Genomic DNA, 21908 nt, shown 5'->3' with positions numbered 1-21908 from the left:
TTAAAAGGGATTGTTTTTTCACATTCCCTTTCTGATATTTCATTGTTTGTATAAAAAAATGCAATTGTCTTCTATATGTTAATCTTCTATCTTGCTATTTTGCTGAATTCGTTTATCAGTTCTAGTGGTTTTTGTGTGGAGTCTTTAGGGTTTTCTATATGTAATATCATGTCACCTGGATAAAGTGACAATTTTACCTCTTCCCTTCCAATTTGGATACCTTTTATTTCTTTTCTTGTCTGATTGCTGTAGCTAGGACTTCCAATACTATGTTGAATAGAAATGGTGAGAGTGGGCATTCTTGTCTTGTTCCAAATTGTAGCGGGAAGGCTTTCAGCTTTTCACCGTTGAGTATTATATTGGCTAATATAATATATTATAATATACATTATAATATTACAATGTATATTATATCATATCATATTATATTAGGGAGGGTTAATACCATGCTGTATATCATAAACAGCTTTTATTATGTTGAGGTATGTTCCCTCTATACCCACTTTGTTAAGAGTTTTTATCATGAATGGATGTTGAATTTTATCAAATGCTTTTTCTGCATCTATTGTAATGATCATGTGTTTTTTGTTTTTTCTTTTGTTTATGTGGTGTATCACATTGATTGATTTGCATATGTTGAAAAAAGATTATATTTTTGGTAAATGATGCTCGAATAACTGTATATCCACATGGAAAAAAAGACCCTTCATTCTTTTATTACACCTTACAGAAAAATTAAAAGTGGGTCATAGATTAAACATAATAGTTAAAACCATAAAAATTCTAAATTTAAAATTTTTCTAGAAGAAATCAGGATAAAATCTTTGTTTCCTTGAGTTAGACAAAGGTTTCTTAGTTTGGACCCAAAAAGCACAAACCATAAAAGAAGAAGAAAGATGAAATGGACTTCATCAACATTAAAACTTGATTGTTGAAAGCTACTGTTAAGAAAATGAAAAAGTAAGCCACAGATTTGGAGAAAACATTTGCAAAAAAAACATATCAGACCAAGAAATTGTGTCAAGAATGTATACAGAAATTCTGTGGCTCAATAAAAAGTCATAGAACGCCATTTTAGAAAAGAACAAAAGATTTTAACAGACACTTCACACACACAAAAAAGGAATACAAATTACAAGCAGCATATGAAAAGATGTTCAGCATCATTGGTCATTAGACCAAATATTCACCAACTAGCAAATGAATAAATAAATTTTGGCATAGTCATACTATGGAATTTTATTTGGTAGTAAAAGAAAGCAAAATAATATTACTCATAATATAATATGGATTAATCTTAAAAATTATGCTACATGAAAGATGATTGAAGTAAAATTAAATACTGGATGATTATTCCATTTATAGGAAATTCTAGAAAGGGCAAAATCATAGTGACAGTGGATCACTGGTTTTCTGGGGGTGAGGATAGGGATTGTCTACAAAGGGATATAAGGGAATTTTGGGGGTGATAGAAGTGTTCCAAACTTGATTGTGGTGGTGGTGGCACTATCGTGGATATTTGTCAACACTCATCAATACTTACAATTGGTGAATTGTATGGCTTATGCTTCAGTAAACCTGAATAATATTTTTAAATTTAGAAACTTGTTTTCTGCCATGGGACCAGAGGATCCAAAGTCCTTTATATGCCTTCTTCCAGACCTCAGTGTACAGGAATATTGCTGTTATGATATCCTTGTTCCTCAACTTATGAAAGTGGGCCTAATGATGTTAATGGACATCCCCATGGTCATGTGGGCCTACAAGCTTCCTCTTCCCCAAAGAGATCTGTATTTATCAGGACCTTCTGCCTCCCACTCAGGGCCTGTGTTTGGGTCACATATGTCTTACAAGAAAATACATCAAAATGGACTACAATCCTCTGGTGTTCTAGTGCCAAACAAAATTATCTAGTGCTTGTGGATGGGTCTCTCAGAAAACCAAAGAGGCCAGGGATTATGCTGGCCAGAGCTGTAGGAAAAATGATACATTCTTGACTTGCTTTGCCTTACCTTGCCAGTCCCTGCCTTTTTTTTTTCTTTCTGTGTCAAGGGGAAACATACTTACCTATTGATAAGATTGTATATCTCTATTGGGTTTTTGGCACAAAATCTCCTTGATACTTGTCTGCTTACCTGGGGTTTGGCAGTGCCGACCATATTAGAATCTGTACTTTGAGATTCAGGGTAGGGACTACATCCTAACACATACTGTGAACAGGAAGAAAGGAGAAATCTGTTGATTTTTGCCAAAGGTCTTGTTATTTTATCTAGCAATTGGAGATTAACCCATTACGAATTGCTCATTTGACTGAATTTAAATGTCTATTTGTGAAGTCACATTTTGCCACAGTTAAAACTCTATGTTCCCAAATAGATGTTGCTCAATTGATATATCTTACTTTGGAGAATGCTCACTAAAGTACATGCACAGGCAATACCTAAAATATGTTTCTCCATAGTGGATGTGGTGTTGAGAAGGCAGGCTGGTACCTAGTGGTTTGTATTGATTGGTAAATACAGAGTCAACTAACATAGAACCTAAATAAAAGGCTTTTGGAGGTCATTTAATCCAAACTTACAGTATATATTGGGCTGGCCAAAAAGTTCGTTCGGGTTTTTCTGTACCGTCTTTCAGAAAAACCCAAACGAACTTTTTGGCCAACCCAATACCTTAGGAAAATTAGGCATGGAAAATTTAAATAATTTGTCCAAGGTAACAGTATGCTTGTGATTGACCTGGGGCTAAAACTGATGTTTTCTGACTCTTATTCTGTATTCTTACCACTATACATGCTATATACTTCAAGGCTGATAAGGATTCAAATATCACATTCAGTAGAGGAGACTTTCCCTAAACAAGAGTGATGCTAGGGCCCTATATTCTAATGATATGTGTTGATTTTAGCCAATATCTGTGGTATTCAGAGGGACTTATGTTTGCAGGCTCACAGCATTATTTGAGTTGGTACAAGGCAGAAAGTAACTGGGTGGGGATTTTAATAGTTCCTTGTAATAAAAAGAGTGACAGCCTCATAGAATGTGATTCTGTTTTCAGTATTTTATAACAAGTTCACTTTACTCCAAATGAATGGTGGTTCATGTGGCTCCAGGATGAATTTCTTTTATAAAGGTTCTTACTCTTTAAGAAATATAGACATGGCCATAAAAACAATTCAGTCTTTTACCTCATTGCCTCCTTTTTCAACTAGTAATAAATTGTTGGCTGAGGCTACATAGGCATATAATAGGCAGTGGGAAAACCCTCCATCAGTGTAGAGATTTATCTCTGAATAGTCTGAGAAACATTCCTTTATGCAATAAACACTAGAGGTGGGAGATATGGGCCAAAAAGGAATGAATAGACTATAAAGAGGCATTTATCAGGATGATGGTAAATATCAACCTTCAAAAAAGGAGAATTCTATAAACCACAGTCAGTACCTAAGTTTTTTATGTGCTACTTTTGACAGGATCTGCCTTAAGCTTATCTCCTTAAACAAATTTATTCTAGACTTCTATAGAGATTTTGCCCACCACTCTTCTTTGTGTCTTATGTTGAAGACATATTGCTATGTAACATTAACTACATTTTTTGGTGATTTGATTGATTTTATTAGTTCAGCAGAGTTCAGTTTATTCCATTTCTTATACCTGATACCTGTTCAGGTCGTTACCCTCAGGTACAGAGAATTTCCAAGGTTATTCTCAGATAATCTTTTGGAAAATGCTTAATGCATAGAAGGTACTCAATAATTAACTACTGATTGCTTGTTGGAACTGGCTGTACTCCCCCCTCAAGAACTCTTGACTTATTTTTTCAAATGATGATTTTTAAGATGTTACTAATTTTCTGTGAAGTCTTCATTGTAGATTTACGTGATTCGCCCTTCTCCTGGAACTGTTACTGTTTTTACAGTTTCTTACATCATAGAGGAGACCCCTGGTGGACAAGCACCCTGTGCATTTTGTATTATATCCCTAAACGTCTGCTCATTTTACTGTAATTGCAAGGACCGAGACTGGGTCTAAATATTTAGACTGGGTCTAAATAATGAAAGATGCAATTTGATTACCAAGAACTGTATTCTGACTCGTCATTCAAGTTGTATTTTCTTTAACCAGAAATTGAAATTGTGGACTTACAGACTGCTTGTTTATCATCATCTTAACTTTATATGAATAGAAATACAGTTGACACTTGAACAATACGGGGGTTGGTTTGGGGTGCTAGTTCTCGGCACAGTTGAAAATCTGCCTATACTTTATGTAAGCCCTCCCTGTCCACAATTCCTCCATGTCTGAAGTTCCACATGCATGGATTCAACCATATGTGGATGGTGTAGTGCTGTAGTACATATTTATTGAAAAAAATCCATGCATAAGTGGACCCATGCAGTTCAAACCTGTGTTGTTCAAGGGTCAGCTGTAATTTGAGGTTGGTGTTAATGTGAGAATTTGGACGTCAATACACAAGTTACGTACTCATCCCCTCACCTACCTACCCTCAAATACTCTTTGAACTTCCCAGCTTAGGTTGAGAATCCTCACTTTAATGTCTGGTGTTGCATCGACTGACTACATTGGAATATATAGAATATTTGGACTGGCTTTAGTCAACAAACATTTATTGGGAAACTTCTTTGTTTTTAATCTAGTAAGTTAGCATAACTGAGGCAAGATCAGCATATATCTAGAGCTAAAATTTATTGAGCAATTATACTATGTCTCTGACATCTGATTAGCACTTTACCTGCAGCATTTCATTTAATGTTCACAAAAATCTTGAGGCAGGTATTGCTAGTGCCCGTATATTGTAGATAGGAGAAATGAGACTTGAATAGGTCAGGTAATTTGCCTGAGGTCACTCACCTTATAGCAAAACTGGGACTTGAACTCACACTTGTATGATTCTAGAGTCCCTGGTCTGAACCTAAATGCTGTGCTACATCACAACTGAAGACTTTGATAGGCCTGATTCCCCTCTGCAATTTCATCCAGCTTTAGCATTAGGATACCTGGATTTTGTTCTCTCTTTATTCCCAGTAATTGATGACCTTATTTGGCATTTAGTTTGTGTTCAATAAATGTTTGCTGAATGAATGTGTGGGTAGGAAGGGATGCTCCTCCTCAGGATTTTGCACTGACCTTGGATGGCTTCTCATTTCATTTGTTAAAACACAGATGATAATGCAGAGGCACTAAGAAGGACAAAGAGAATCAAATAACCAAGCTGAAATGTCTTATTCCAAACACTAATAACACAACATTGTAATGAAAGTACTGAACATAACAGATTTTTCCCCTCCTCCAGAGAGTCCAATTAATTATTCATGAAGTGAAGGACAAAGATATTTTGTAGTATTTTTAAGAAAGAGAAACATAAATCAGGGGGCATAATGAAATTTTTGATAATGGAGTTTTGCCTTTCTTCACCAAGCCTGTCTTGCAACATACATTCTTAATGAAAGAATACAAAGCTACAACAAGCTACAAAAGATCTTTTCTGGGAGAGATAAAGCAACTAGGAAATACAAAAGAAAGGAAAGAAAAAAGTTCCAACTGACTGGAACAATTGCAAGCCTTATAAGAAAATCAATGAAATCAAACCTACTCTTAAGGCAACAACAGTTACAGACTGTCAGATCATTACAAAGAAATCTCAGCTTGGAAGATTACAGTGGAATTAAACAAAACCAAAAATGTTAGGACCAAGCAAAGCATGCAAGTGGCAGCTTTTATGCTTCACAAAGATGTCACCTCATGAAATATGTCCTCAAATGTGGAAGGAGATCTGTAGAGGTCCTCAAATTAACTGCATCAGAGGAGGAAAGGTAAAGAGTTGGGATTCACTTCCTTTCAACTAAGTTACTGGCTAGTCATTTTAGTCTTATTCATAAGTCAATAATATTGAGTTACAATTGAAAGCATAGAACTGTGCTAGATAATGTGGGAAGAAACTCATTTTCAGGTGTTCCGTCCTCCTGGTTTCTTTCAAAAACTCTTACTCATCCTTTAAGTGTCAGATCAATTGCCTCCTCCTCTGTGACATTGTCCTTGATTCCTTTAGGCAGAGTGAATCACTTCCTTTCCTGGGCCTGGCAGCAATTTATTTAATCCTGAACTCTTCCCTGCATATCTCTTATAGCCCTTAGTCATTGTATTGTTATGGTTTGCTTATAGCTGTTCCTCAGATTAAGAATGATCTTTTATATTTTTTTAAACATCTTTATTGGAGTATAATTGCTTTACATTGTTGTGCTAGTTTCTGCTGTATAACAAAGTGAATCAGCTATACATATACATATATCCACATATCCCCTCCCTTTTGCGTCTCCTTCCCATCCTCCCTATCCCACCCCTCTAGGTGAACACAAAGCACTGAGCTGATCTCCCTGTGCTATGCAGCTGCTTCCCACTAGCTATCTATTTTACATTTGTAAAATAGTGTATATATGTCAATGTAGTGTACATGTCAATGCCACTCTCTCACTTCATCCCAGCTTACCCTTCCCCCTCCCCATGTCCTCAAGTCCATTCTCTACATCTGTGTCCTTATTCCTGTTCTGCCCCTAGGTTCTTCAGAACCATTTTCTTCTTTTTTTTTTAGATTCCATATATATGTGTTAGCATACGGTATTTGGTTTTCTCTTTCTGACTTACTTCACTCTGGACAGAGATAGACAGAGTCTAGGTCCATCCACCTCACTACAAATAACTCAATTTCATTTCCTTTTATGGCTGAGTAATATTCCATTGTATATATGTGCCACATCTTCTTTATCCATTCATCTGTCAACGGACACTTAGGTTGCTTCCATGTCCTGGCTGTTGTAAATAGTGCTGCAGTGAACATTGTGGTACCTGACTCTTTTTTTTTTTTTAAGATTTTTAGAAATTTCATGTAATGCTGAAACATTTATATTAACATATTTCAATACAAATAACCCAATGAAAGTTTAGTATTAGTTGTTTTGTTTGTTTCTTTTTCATACTGCAGGTTCTTATTAGTCATCAGTTTTATACACATCAGTGTATACATGTCAATCCCAATCGCCCAATTCAGCACACCACCATCCCCACCCCACCGCAGTTTTCCCCCTTGGTGTCCATATGTCTGTTCTCTACATCTGTGTCTCAACTTCTGCCCTGCAAACCGGCTCATCTGTACCATTTTTCTAGGTTCCACATACATTCGTTAATATACGATATTTGTTTTTCTCTTTCTGACTTACTTCACTCTGTATGACAGTCTCTAGATCCATCCACGTCTCAACAAATGACTCAATTTCGTTCCTTTTTATGGCTGAGTAATATTCCATTGTATATATGTACCACATCTTCTTTATCCATTCGTCTGTCGATGGGCATTTAGGAAGCTTCCATGACCTGGCTATTGTAAATAGTGCTGCAATGAACATTCGGGTGCATGTGTCTTTTTGAATTACGGTTTTCTCTGGGTATATGCCCAGTAGTGGGATTGCTGGGTCATATGGAAAATCTATTTTTAGTTTTTTAAGGAACCTCCATATTGTTCTCCATAGTGGCTGTATCAATTTACATTCCCACCAACAGTGCAAGAGGGTTCCCTTTTCTCCACACCCTCTCCAGCGTTTGTTGTTTGTAGATTTTCTGATGATGCCCATTCTAACTGGTGTGAGGTGATACCTCATTGTAGTTTTGACTTGCATTTCTCTAATAATTAGTGATGTTGAGTATGTTTTCATGTGCTTCGTGGCCGTCTGTATGTCTTCTTTGGAGAAATGTCTATTTAGGTCTTCTGCCCATTTTTGGATTGGGGTGTTTGTTTCTTTAATATTGAGCTGAATGAGCTGTTTATATGTTTTGGAGATTAATCCTTTGTCTGTTGATTCATTTGCAAATATTTTCTCCCATTCTGAGGGTTGTCTTTTTGTCTTGTTTATGGTTTCCTTTGCTGTGCAAAAGCTTTGAAGTTTCATTAGGTCCCATTTGTTTATTTTTGTTTTTATATCCATTACTCTAGGAGGTGGATCAAAAAAGATCTTGCTGTGATTTATGTCAAAGAGTGTTCTTCCTATGTTTTCCTCTAAGAGTTTTATAGTGTCCAGTCTTACATTTAGGTCTCTAATCCATTTTGAGTTTATTTTTGTGTATGGTGTTAGGGAGTATTCTAATTTCATTCTTTTACATGTAGCTGTCCAGTTTTCCCAGCACCACTTATTGAAGAGACTGTCTTTTCTCCATTGTATATCTTTGCCTCCTTTGTCATAGATTAGTTGACCATAGGTGCGTGGGTTTATCTCTGGGCTTTCTATCTTGTTCCATTGATCTATGTTTCTGTTTTTGTGCCAGTACCATATTGTCCTGATTACTGTAGCTTTGTAGTATAGTCTGAAGTCAGGGAGTCTGATTCCTCCAGCTCCGTTTTTTTCCCTCAAGACTGCTTTGGCTATTCGGGGTCTTTTGTGTCTCCATACAAATTTTAAGATGATTTGTTCTAGCTCCGTAAAGAATGCCATTGGTAATTTGATAGGGATTGCATTGAATCTGTAGATTGCTTTGGGTAGTATAGTCATTTTCACAATGTTGATTCTTCCAATCCAAGAACATGGTATATCTCTCCATCTGTTGGTATCATCTTTAATTTCTTTCATCAGTGTCTTATAGTTTTCTGCATACAAGTCTTTTGTCTCCCTAGGTAGGTTTATTCCTAGGTATTTTATTCTTTTTGTTGCAATGGTAAATGGGAGTGTTTCCATAATTTCTCTTTCAGATTTTTCATCATTAGTGTATAGGAATGCAAGAGATTTCTGTGCATTAATTTTGTATCCTGCAACTTTACCATATTCATTAATTAGCTCTAGCAGTTTTCTGGTGGCAGTTTTAGGATTCTCTATGTATAGTATCATGTAACCTGCAAAGAGTGACAGTTTTACTTCTTCTTTTCCAATTTGTATTCCTTTTATTTCTTTTTCTTCTCTGATTGCCGTGGCTAGGACTTCCAGAACTATGTTGAATAATAGTGGTGAGAGTGGACATCCTTGTCTCGTTCCTGATCTTAGAGGAAATACTTTCAGTTTTTCACCATTGAGAATGATGTTTGCTGTGGGTTTGTCATATATGGCCTTTATTATGTTGAGGTAGGTTCCCTCTATGCCCACTTTCTGGAGAGTTTTTATCATAAATGGGTGTTGAATTTTGTCAAAAGCTTTTTCTGCATCTATTGAGATGATCATATGGTTTTTATTCTTCAATTTGTTAATATGGTGTATCACATTGATTGATTTGCATATATTGAAGAATCCTTGCATCCCTCGGATAAATCCCACTTGATCGTGGTGTATGATCCTTTTAATGTGTTGTTGGATTCTGTTTGCTAGTATTTTGTTGAGGATTTTTGCATCTATATTCATCAGTGATGTTGGTCTGTAATTTTCTTTTTTGGTAGTGTCTTTGTCTGGTTTTGGTATCAGGGTGATGGTGGCCTCATAGAATGAGTTTGGGAGTGTTCCTTCCTCTGCAATTTTTTGGAAGAGTTTGAGAAGGATGGGTGTTAGCTCTTCTCTAAATGTTTGATAGAATTCACCTGTGAAGCCATCTGGTCCTGGACTTTTGTTTGTTGGAAGATTTTTAATCACAGTTTCAATTTCATTACTTGTGATTGGTCTGTTCCTATTTTCTATTTCTTCCCGGTTCAGTCTAGGAAGGTTATACCTTTCTAAGAATGTGTCCATTTCTTCCAGGTTGTCCATTTTATTGGCATAAAGTTGCTTGTAGTAGTCTCTTAGGATGCTTTGTATTTCTGCAGTGTCTGTTGTAACTTCTCCTTTTTCATTTCTGATTTTATTGATTTGAATCCTCTCCCTCTTTTTCTTGATGAGTCTGGCTAATGGCTTATCAATTTTGTTTATCTTCTCAAAGAACTATCTTTTAGTTTTATTGATCTTTGCTATTGTTTTCTTTATTTCTATTTCATTTATTTCCGCTCTGATCTTTATGATTTCTTTCCTTCTGCTAACTTTGGGTTTTGTTTGTTCTTCTTTCTCTAGTTTCTTTAGGTGTAAGGTTAGATTGTTTACTTGAGATTTTTCTTCTTTCTTGAGGTAGGCTTGTATAGCTATAAACTTCCCTCTTAGAACTGCTTCTGCTGCGTCCCATAGGTTTTGGGTCGTCATGTTTTCATTGTCATTTGTCTCTAGGTATTTTTTGATTTCCTCTTTGATTTCTTCAGTGATCTCTTGGTTATTTAGTAACGTATTGTTTAGTCTCCATGTGTTTGTGTTTTTTACTTTTTTTCCCTGTAATTCATTTCTAATCTCATAGCGTTGTGGTCAGAAAAGATGCTTGATATGATTTCAATTTTCTTAAATTTATTGAGGCTTCATTTGTGACCCAAGATGTGATCTATCCTGGAGAATGTTCCGTGCGCACTTGAGAAGAACGTGTAATCTGCTGTTTTTGGATGGAATCTCCTATAAATATCAATTAAATCTATCTGGTCTATTGTGTCATTTAAAGCTTCTGTTTCCTTATTTATTTTCATTTTGGATGATCTGTCCGTTGGTGTAAGTGAGGTGTTAAAGTCCCCCACTATTACTGTGTTACTGTCAATTTCCTCTTTTATAGCTGTTAGCAGTTGCCTTATGTATTGAGGTGCTCCTATGTTGGGTGCATATATATTTATAATTGTTATATCTTCTTCTTGGATTGATCCCTTGATCATTATGTAGTGTCCTTCCTTGTCTCTTGTAACATTCTTTATTTTAAAGTCTATTTTATCTGATATGAGTATTGCTACTCCAGCTTTCTTTTGATTTCCATTTGCATGGAATATCTTTATCCATCCCCTCACTTTCAGTCTTAATGTGTCCCTAGGTCTGAAGTGGGTCTAGACGGCATATATATGGGTCTTGTTTTTGTATCCATTCAGCAAGCCTGTGTCTTTTGGTTGGAGCATTTATTCCATTCACGTTTAAGGTAATTATCGATATGTATGTTCCTATGACCATTTTCTTAATTGTTTTGGGTTTGTTTTTGTAGGTCCTTTTCTTCTCTTGTGTTTCGCATTTAGAGAAGTTCCTTTAGCATTTGTTGTAGAGCTGGTTTGGTGGTGCTGAATTCTCTTAGCTTTTGCTTGTCTGTAAAGCTTTTGATTTCTCCATCAAATCTAAATGAGATCCTTGCCGGGTAGAGTAATCTTGGTTGTAGGTTCTTCCCTTTCATCACTTGAAGTATATCATGCCACTCCCTTCTGGCTTGTAGAGTTTCTGCTGAGAAATCAGCTGTTAACCTTATGGGAGTTCCCTTGTATGTTATTTGTCGTTTTTCCCTTGCTGCTTTCAATAATTTTTCTTTGTCTTTAATTTTTGCCAATTTGATTACTATGTGTCTCGGCATGTTTCTCCTTCGGTTTATCCTGTGTGGGACTCTCTGCGCTTCCTGGACTTGGGTGGCTATTTCCTTTCCCATGTTAGGGAAGTTTTCGACTCTAATCTCTTCAAATATTTTCTTGGGTCCTTTCTCTCTCTCTTCTCCTTCTGGGACCCCTATAATGCGAATGTTGTTGCGTTTAATGTTGTCCCAGAGGTCTCTTAGGCTGTCTTCATTTCTTTTCATTCTTTTTTCTTTAGTCTGTTCCACAGCAGTGAATTCCACCATTCTGTCTTCCAGGTCGGTTATCGGTTCTTCTGCCTCAGTAATTCTGCTATTGATTCCTTCTAGTGTAGTTTTCATTTCAGTTATTGTATTGGTCATCTCTGTTTGTTCTTTAATTCTTCTAGGTCTTTGTTAATCATTTCTTGCATCTTCTCAATCTTTGCCTCCATTGTTTTTCCGAGGTCCTGGATCATCTTCACTATCATTATTCTGAATTCTTTTTCTGGAAGGTTGCCTATCTCCACTTCATTTAGTTGTTTTTCTGGGGTTTTTTCTTGTTCCTTCACCTGGTATGTAGCCCTCTGCCTTTTCATCTTGTCTATCTTTCTGTAAATGTGGTTGTTGTTCCACAGGCTGCAGGATTGTAGTTTTTCTTGCTTCTGCTGTCTGCCCTCTGGTGGTTGAGGCTATCTAAGAGGCTTGATGGGAGGCTCTGGTGGTGGGTAGAGCTGACTGTTGCTGTGGCGGGCAGAGCTCCTTAAAACTTTAATCCACTTGACTGTTGATGGGTGGGGCTGGGTTCCCTCCCTGTTGGTTGTTTTGCCTGAGGCAACCCAACACTGGAGCTTACCTGGGCTCTTTGGTGGGGATAATGGCAGACTCTGGGAGGGCTCACGCCAAGGAGTACTTCCCAGAACCTCTGCTGCCAGTGTCCTTGTCCCCACGGTGAAACAGAGCCAGCCCCCGCCTCTGCAGGAGACCCTCCAACACTAGCAGGTAGGTCTGGTTCAGTCTCCCCCAGGGTCACTGCTCCTTCCTCTGGGTCCCAATGCGCACACTATTCCGTGTGTGCCCTCCAGGAGTGGGGTCTCTGTTTCCCCCAGTCCTGTCGAAGTCCTGCAATCAATTCCCACTGGGCTTCAAAGTCTGATTCTCTATGAATTCCTCCTCCCGTTGCCGGACCCCCAGGTTGGGAAGCCTGACGTGGGGCTCAGAACCTTCACTCCAGTGGGTGGACTTCTGTGGTATAAGAGTTCGCCAGTCTGTGAGTCACCCACCCAGCACTTATGGGATTTGATTTTACTCTGATTGCGCCCCTCCTACCGTCTCACTGTGGCTTCTCCTCTGTCCTTGGACATGGGGTATCCTCCTTGGTGAAGTCCAGTGTCTTCCTGTCGATGATTGTCCAGCAGCCAGTTGTGATTCTCGTGCTCTCGCAAGAGGGAGTGAGAGCACGTCCTTCTATTCCGCCATCTTGGTTAATCCCGGCGTTGTTATTTTGGGCCACCTCCTGTCGAACTCTGCGGCCACCTGCAGGTAGAGCGAGGACCCGAGCACCAGTGCCAGGAGGAAATCCATGCTGGGCGGCGAGTCCCGCGTGGCGGTTCAGCCGCGCGCGGTGAGCAGGTTGGGTGTGCTGGGCTCGCAGGAGAGGCGCGCTCGGCTCTCCCGAGGAGCTACGGGAGTCATGAGCCCCTGCGACTGCCGCAGCTACTGCTGCCACTCTCCTGGGAGCGCGGCGCTGCACGCAGCCGGAGCAGCATGACTCTTTTTGAATTATGGTTTTCTCAGGGTATATGCCCAGTAGTGGGATTGCTGGGTCGCATGGTAGTTCTATTTTCAGTTTTTTAAGGAACCTCCATACTCTTCGCCATAGTGGCTGTATCAGTTTACATTCCCACCAACAGTGCAAGAGGATTCCCTTTTCTCCACACCCTCTCCAGCATTTACTGTTTGTAGATTTTTGATGATGGCCATTCTGACTGGTGTGAGGTGACACCTCACTGTGGTTTTGATTTTCATTTCTCTAATGATTAATGATGCTGAGCATCCTTTCATGTGTTTGCTGGCAATCTGTATGTCTCCTTTGGAGAAATGTCTACTTCGGTCTTCTGCCCATTTTTGGATTGGGCTGTTTGGTTTTTGATATTGAGCTGCAAGAGCTGTTTGTATATTTTGGAGATGAATCCTTTGTCAGTTGCTTCATTTGCAAATATTTTCTCCTATTCTGAGAGTTGTCTTTTCATGTTGTTTATGGTTTCCTTTGCTGTGCAAAAGATTTTAAGTTTCATTAGGTCCCATTTGTTTATTTTTGTTTTTATTTCCATTTCTCTAGGAGTTGGGTCCAAAAGGATCTTGCTGTGATTTATGTCATAGAGTGTTCTGCCTATGTTTTCCTCTAAAAGTTTTATAGTGTCTGGCCTTACATTTAGGTCTTTAATCCATTTGGAGTTTATTTTTGTGTGTGGTGTTAGGGAGTGTTCTAATTTCATTCTTTTACATGTAGCTGTCCAGTTTTCCCAGCACCACTTATTGAAGAGGCTGTCTTTTCTCCACTGTATATTTTTGCCTCCTTTACCAAAGATAAGATGACCATATTGCATGGGTTTACCTCTGGGCTTTCTATCCTGTTCCATTGATGTATATTTCTGTTTTTGTGCCAGTACCATACTGTCTTGATTATTGTAGCTTTGTAGTATAGCCTGAAGTCAGGGAGCCTGATTCCTCCAGCTCTGTTTTTCTTTCTCAAGATTGCTTTGGCTATTCGGGGTCTTTTGTGTCTCCATACAAATTGTGAAATTTTTTGTTCTAGTTCTGTGAAAAATGCCATTGGTAGTTTGATAGGGATTGCACTGAATCTGTAGATTGCTTTGGGTAGTATAGTCATTTTCACAATGTTGATTCTTCCAATCCAAGAACATGGTATATCTCTCCATCTGTTTGTAGCATCTTTAATTTCTTTCATCAGTGTCTTATAGTTTTCTGCATACAGTTCTTTTGTCTCTTTAGGTAGGTTTATTCCTAGGTATTTTATTCTTTTTGTTGTAATGGTAAATGGGAGTGTTTCCTTAATTTCTGTTTCAGATTCTTCATCATTAGTGTATAGGAATGCAAGAGATTCCTGTGCATTAATTTTGTATCCTGCTACTTTACCAAATTCATTGATTAGCTCTAGTAGTTTTCTGGTAGCATCTTTAGGATTCTCTATGTATAGTATCATGTCATCTGAAAACAGTGACAGTTTGACTTCTGATTTTCCGATTTGGATTCCTTTTATTTCTTTTTCTTCTCTGATTGCTGTGGCTAAAACTTCCAAACCTTGATGAATAGTAGTGGTGAGAGTTGGCAACCTTTTCTTGTTCCTGATCTTAGTGGAAATGTTTTCAGTTTTTCACCATTGAGAATGATGTTTGCTGTGGGTTTGTCATATATGGCCTTTATTATGTTGAAGTAAGTTCCCTCTATGCCTACTTTGTGGAGAGTTTTTATCATAAATAGGTATTGAATTTTGTCACAAGCTTTTTCTGCATCTATTGAGGTTATCATATGGTTTTTCTCCTTCAATTTGTTAATATGGTGTATCACATTGATTGATTTGCATATATTGAAGAATCCTTGCATTCCTGGGATAAACCCCACTTGATCATGGTGTATGATCCTTTTAATGTACCATTGGATTCTGTTTGCTAGTATTTTGTTGAGGATTTTTGCATCTATGTTCATCAGTGATATTGACCTGTAGTTTTCTTTTTTTGTGACATCTTTGTCTGGTTTTGGTATCAGGGTGTTGTTGGCCTTGTAGAATGAGTTTAGGAGTGTTGTTCCCTCTGCTGTATTTTGGAAGAGTTTGAGAAGGGTAGGTGTTAGCTCTTCTCTGATTGTTTGATAGAATTCGCCTGTGAAGCCATCTTGTCCTGGGCTTTTGTTTCTTGGAAGATTTTTAATCACAGTTTCGGTTTCAGTGCGTGTGATTGGTCTGTTCATATTTTCTGTTTCTTTCTGGTTGAGTCTCTGAAGGTTGTGCTTTAGTAAGAATTTGACCATTTCTTCCACGTTGTCTGTTATATTGGCATATAGATGCTTGTAGTAATCTCTCATGATCCTTTGTATTTGTGCCGTGTCAGTTGTTACTTCTCCTTTTTCATTTCTGGTTCTGTTGATTTGAGTCTTCTCTCTTTTTTTCTTGATGAGTCTGGCTAATCGTATATCAATTTTGTTTATCTTTCAAAGAACCAGCTTTTAGTTTTATTGATCTTTGCTATTGTTTCCTTCATTTCTTTCTCATTTATTTCTGATCTGATCTTTATGATTTCTGTCCTTCTGCTAACTTTGGGGTTTTTTTCTTGTTCTTCTTTCTCTGATTGCTTTAGGTGTAAGGTTAGGTTGTTTATTTGAGATTTTTCGTGTTTTGAGGTAGGATTGTATTGCTATAAACTTCCCTCTTAGAACTGCTTTTGCTTCATCCCATAGGTTTTTGGTTGTCATGTATTCATTTTCATTTGTTTCTAGGTATTTTTTGATTTCTTCAGTGATCTCTTGGTTATTTAGTAACATATCGTTTAGCCTCCATGTGTTTGTACTTTTTACAGTTGTTTTCCTGTAATTGATATATGGTTTCATAGTGTTGTCGTCAAAAAAGATACTTGATATGATTTCAGTTTTCTTAATTTTACCAAGGCTTGATTTGTGACCCAGGATATGATCTATCCTGGAGAATGTTCCATGAGCACTTGAGAAGAAAGTGTATTCTATTGATTTTGGATGCAATGTCCTATAAATATCAATTAAGTCCATCTCGTTTAATGTGTCATTTAAAACTTGTGTTTCCTTACTTATTTTCATTTTAGATGATCTGTCCATTGGTGAAAGTGAGGTGTTAAAGTCCCCTATGATTATTGTGTTAATGTCGATTACCCCTTTTATGGCTGTTAGCATTTGCCTTATGTATTGAGGTGCTCCTACGTTAGGTGCATAAATATTTACAATTGTTATGTTTTCTTCCTGGATTGATCCCGTGATCATTATGTAGTGTCCTTCTTTGTCTCTTGTAATAGTCTTTATTTTAAAGTCTGTTTTGTCTGATATGAGAATTGCTACTCCAGCTTTCTTTTGATTTCCATTTGCATGGAATATCTTTTTCCATCCCCTCACTTTCAGTCTGTATTTGTCCCTAGGTCTGAAGTTGGTCTCTTGTATGCAACATATATACGGGTCTTGTTTTTGTATCCATTCAGCCAGTCGATGTCTTTTGGTTGGAGCATTTAATCCATTTACATTTAAGGTGATTATAGATATGTATGTTCCTATTACCATTTTCTTAATTGTTTTGGGTTTGTTATTGTAGGTCTTTTCCTTGTCTTGTGTTTCCTGCCTAGAGAAATTCCTTTAGCATTTGTTGTAAAGCTGCTTTGGTGGTGCTGAATTCTCTTAGCTTTTGCTTGTCTGTAAAAGTTTTAATTTCTCTGTTGAATCTGAATGACATCCTTGCTGGGTAGAGTAATCTTGGTTGTAGGTTTTTCCGTTTCATCACTTTCAATATGTCCTGCCACTCCATTCTGGCTTGCAGATTTTCTGCTAAAAGATCAGCTGTTAACCTTAAGAGGATTCCCTTGTATGTTATTTGTTGCTTTTTCCTTGCTGCTTTTAATATTTTTTCTTTGTATTTAATTTTTGATAGTTTGATTAATATGTGTGTTGGCATGTTTCTCCTTGGATTTATCCTGTATGGGACTCTCTGTGCTTCCTGGACTTGACTATTTCCTTTCCCATATTAGGGAAGTTTTCAACTATAATGTCTTCAAATATTTTCTCAGTCCCTTTCTTTTTCTCTTCTTCTGGGACCCCTATAATTCAAATGTTGGTATGTTTAATGTTGTTCCAGAGATCTCCGAGACTGTCCTCAATTCTTTTCATTCTTTTTCTTTATTCTGCTCTGTGGTAGTTAGGTCCAGTGTTTTATCTTCCAGGTCACTTTTCTGTTCTTCTGCCTCAGTTATTCTGCTATTGATTCTTTCTAGAGAATTTTTAATTTCTTTTTTTGTATTCATCATTGTTTGCTCTTTTGTTCTTCTAGGTCCTTGTTAAATATTTCTTGTATTTTCTCCATTCTATTTCCAAGATTTTGGATCATCTTTACTATCATTACTCTGAATTCTTTTTCAGGTAGACTGTCTATTTCCTCTTCATTTGTTTGGTCTGGTGGATTTTTACTTTGCTCCTTCATCTGCTGCATATTTCTCTGTCTTCTCATTTTGCTAAACATACTGTGTTTGGGGTCTCCTTTTCGCAGGCTGCAGGTTTGTAGTTCCTTTTGTTTTTGGTGTCTGCCCCCTGTAGTGGCTAAGGTTGGTTCAGTGGGTGTGTAGGCTTCCTGGTGGAGGGGACTGGTGCCTGTGTTCTGGTGGATCAAGGTGGATCTTGTCTTTCTGTTAGGCCAGACCGCGTCCAGTGGTGTGCTTTGGGGTGTCTGTTTACTTATGATTTTAGGCAGCCTCTCTGTTAATGGGTGGGGATGTGCTCCTGGCTTGCTAGTTGTTTGGGATAGGGTGTCCAGCACTGGAGTTTGCTGGTCATTGAATGGAGCTGGGTTTTAGCGTTGAGACTGAGATCTCTGGGAGAGCTCTCGCCATTTGATATTTCGTGGGGCCAGGAGGTCTCTGCTGGTCCAATATCCTGAACTCGGCTCTCCCACCTCAGAGGCTCAGGCCTGACACCCGCCCAGAGCACCAAGACCCTGTCAGCCACACGGTGGTTCTGTGATCTTGGACCAGGCAGTTAACTTCTCTGTGCCTCAGATTTCCTTTACATAAGAACTGAAACCATAAAACTCCATGCAGCACCTCCTCACCCCAGAGGCCCAGTCAGGTGCAAGGGAAGGGCTGTCACTCACAGGCTGCGCACGGAGGAAGCCCGGGAGGCTGGCCAAGAAATATTTCTGAAGGTCACAACCCAGGGATTCATTTCAACTAAAAAACTCCAAACTCCCGAACTCCACACTCCAGAGGCCCTCCTTTCCACATGCTGCCTCTCCTCTTCCGTGCAGTTCCTAAGCAGAGGCCTCACCCCCTGCTTGAACCAAGAATCATCTTCTTGACTGAGTCAGCATAGAGGAGGTGATCAAAGAATGTTTTCTGTGGAATGAATAAAGGAACAAATCTAGAAAACAGAACAGTTGTCTTAACCTAGTGCCCATTATTCTGCACCTGCATCTTTTTTCTATAAAGGAATTTATTGGGACTACTGGCTTAAATGGGGTCTGAGGATTAGATGGTAGTAATATATTAGTGGTCATACCCTGATTTTGATGATTGTACTTTGGTTATATAAAAGAATATTCTTCTTGCAGGGAGTCCTTTGGGCAGGAGGAAAATATTACCAGATGGAAATCTGGATTTACATAAAGAAATACAGAGCACTGGAAATGATATATATTAAAACACACACACACACACACACACACACACACCTTTCCCATAGACTGTCTCATGGAAACATTTCTAATTTCAATAACTTCAGTGACTTGATGTTGCCAGTGGAGGGAAGAATTGTTTGTTTGTTTGTTTGTTTTTCTTTGAGAACTTTTTACTCTTTCAACATCCAACGAAATCATTATGTGTGTTGGAACAGACCACTGGTGAGAGTTTTTCAAGGATAAAAACTCTTTGAGAGCCGGAGTGTTTCTCTGAATATCACAGCTTCTCCAGTTTCTCAGGGACCCAAATCAAGCACAAAGTTTGATCTTGTTCCAAGGAAGGTTGGGGCCCATTGCTCCTAGGAAGAATCATCACATAATCATCTGTCTAGTCATGGGTAGCAAGGTGGGTTTTTTGTAGTTTTGTCTTTAAATATGACTTTATATATATATATATATATGGGAAAAATTCAATATTACCTATAATAACACTGTACAGAGATTACCACTTTAATGTTTTATTGTAGTCCTGTTATCATACATATGTAATGTGTATGAATTTTGCCCTCCAACTATATTAGCAAGAAGCATGACACATTTTTATTTCTCCAAATTGAATTAAATGTCTTTGCATCCTTTTTGCTATGCTATCCTTCCTTCCTAGAGTTTCACAAGAAATCTGGGGATTTAAATGGAACCCCAAAAGTGAAGAGCTATTAGTCTTTAATCCATTACAGTCCCAACTGAGATGTTCACTGACAAGGCTCTCTTGATCTTTCTTATCTATCCCACTGTACCAGGAAGCTTTATGTAAGGCTTTGAAAGCCATAGCTCTCAACACCATTTCTCTCAGTGTTGAGGTTTCCAACATCTACAAGCCACCTGGTCCAAGGTTTTTTCTCCTAGATATCCTCCACTCAAATCTTCCCCAAACCCCTAACTTGCCTTAGGACATTCCCTTTCAGCTGCTTCTTCCAGTGCCATATCTCAGGGCCATATCCTCCACCCTATGCAGAGACTTTAGCTCTTTGCCTCTGTAAGCCTTGACGTTTAACAAAAAAGCAACTAAAGTCTCTTGTGGAGATCTCTGGATTTCATGATCTAAAGACTTCCATCTTCTCCCTGGGGATGGATGTTATGTATCTATTTCTTTCTTATTCTTCTGCAGTAGGGGAAATACATCATATATTAATAAATTATCCTGCCACACATTTCATAATTTTGTATTTTATAGTATTTAACTCTTTCAGCTCAGTTGAATAAATATTTGTTGAGATCTACTATGTGAGACAATGATGATGAAGACATTTTCTGCAGTTGAAAAACTCAGTTTGGTGAGGAGCATAGGCCCTCAAGTGGCTATTTATTTTATGACTGTGAGTGATGGTCTAAGTGACTACTCCTGAAAATGGGTCTCTCTTTTTCCCTTGATGTTTCTGTTTTTCTCTCTCTCTTTTTTACCCCCTCTCCTTTTTCATGCATAAGCACAGGTGCAAGTTACTAACATCTGTGCTGCCACATAGGGAAGCAGTTCAGCCATTCTTCAGGCTTAGTAATGCCAAGAACCCTGGGTGTTCCTGATACCTTACTTTTTAGTTGATTTCAACTCTTTACTTGCCTCTCTTATAGTAGGAATGGGAGTCACTGGTGTCCACAGACACCTGCTGGGTGCAGAGATTAGCTCCAGATGCTGATATAATGTATAGTCATCCAAGAAGAAATACCCCCTCATTAAGACAAAATTCTGCCAGCAGAGATGCTTATCTGGCTTTTCCTACTGTGTGGTACCTGAATATTCACTGTGATTCTTCTATTGGGTCCACCCAATCCTAACACTATAACATCCCAGGAGCGACTGTAATTGGGCCTTTATGAAAACAACAAAATAATTTGTTTAAAGTGCCAACATTTGGAATGAAAATTCTATCAATATAGGAATGTAAATATATTACAAATAGATGACACTTATTGAACTTATTATACACAGGTACTGTGCTAAGTGTTTTATGTTGAATTAACTCTTCTAATTTTCATCACTCTATAAGGTAAACATTATTATCTTTGATTTTATTTATAAGGAAAGCAAGCCTTGAGTGTTTATGCCCAAGGTCAACAGAACGAACAACTGACAGAGCTAATGCTCTTAACCATGAACTCTTAACCATGAGCTTTTACTGCCTCAGAATATGTGTAAAACCTGTAAATGACATTCAGTACAGTTCTTATTTTAAACTCTTAGTTGCTTTTCACTTCCATAGAAAGTACCCATATTCTTGCCTTTACCTGGTCTGCATCAAAATTACTGGTATATTTTTTAGGGTACTTTTTATAGTTTACAGAAAATTTTAGTTGTTGCACATACATTTGCTCCAGGTTACCTATCAGTATAATCCTTATCAACTGATTTCTATGAAAATTTGTTCTCACTTCTGCTAAATGCCTACTGCTAATTATTCATCATGGAGTGTATTAGTCTCCTATTGCTGCTATAACAAATTACCACAAACTTAGTCTTAAAATAACACGTTTATTATCTTACAATTCTGGATGTCAGAAGTCTGAAATGGGTCTCACTAGGCTAAAATCAAGGTGTCAATAGGGCTGTGCTCCTTTTGGAGGCTTTAGAGAAGAATCCCCTTTCTTGCCTTTTTCAGGTTCTAGAGGCTCCCACATTCTTGGCTCATGACCCCTTCTATATAGAATCAGCAATGACTGGCCAAGTCTTCCTCATGCTGCATCATCCTAGCACTGACTCTTCTGCTTCCTTCTTCCACTGTAAAAGACTCTAGTGATTACATTGGGCCCACCTGGGTAATCCAGGATAATCTCTTTATCTTAAGGTTAGCTGATTAGCAATCTTAATTCCATCTATAAACTTAATTCTCTCTTACACTGTGAAACATTTTCACAGGTTCTGGGGATTAGGACATGGATATCTTTGGGGGCTTATTATTCTGCCTACCACATGGAGGGTGTAGTTTTACCTCCCTTTGTCTGGCGCTTCTACCTGCTATCTCTGCTCTCTGATTCAAATGTCTCTCCCTCTCTTCATTCTCTGCTGTTCTCTGATAATCTGAAAGAGGTTATATAATATTTATTAGGGGGAAGAGATTCTTTCTGATCGGGAGTGATCTGAAATT

The sequence above is a fragment of the Eubalaena glacialis genome, chromosome 10 (genome assembly GCF_028564815.1).
Source record: "Eubalaena glacialis isolate mEubGla1 chromosome 10, mEubGla1.1.hap2.+ XY, whole genome shotgun sequence".
NCBI classification, from domain to species: Eukaryota; Metazoa; Chordata; class Mammalia; order Artiodactyla; family Balaenidae; genus Eubalaena; species Eubalaena glacialis.
The sequence above is the reverse complement of the archived record's forward strand: the minus strand, read 5'-3'. Positions refer to the sequence as shown.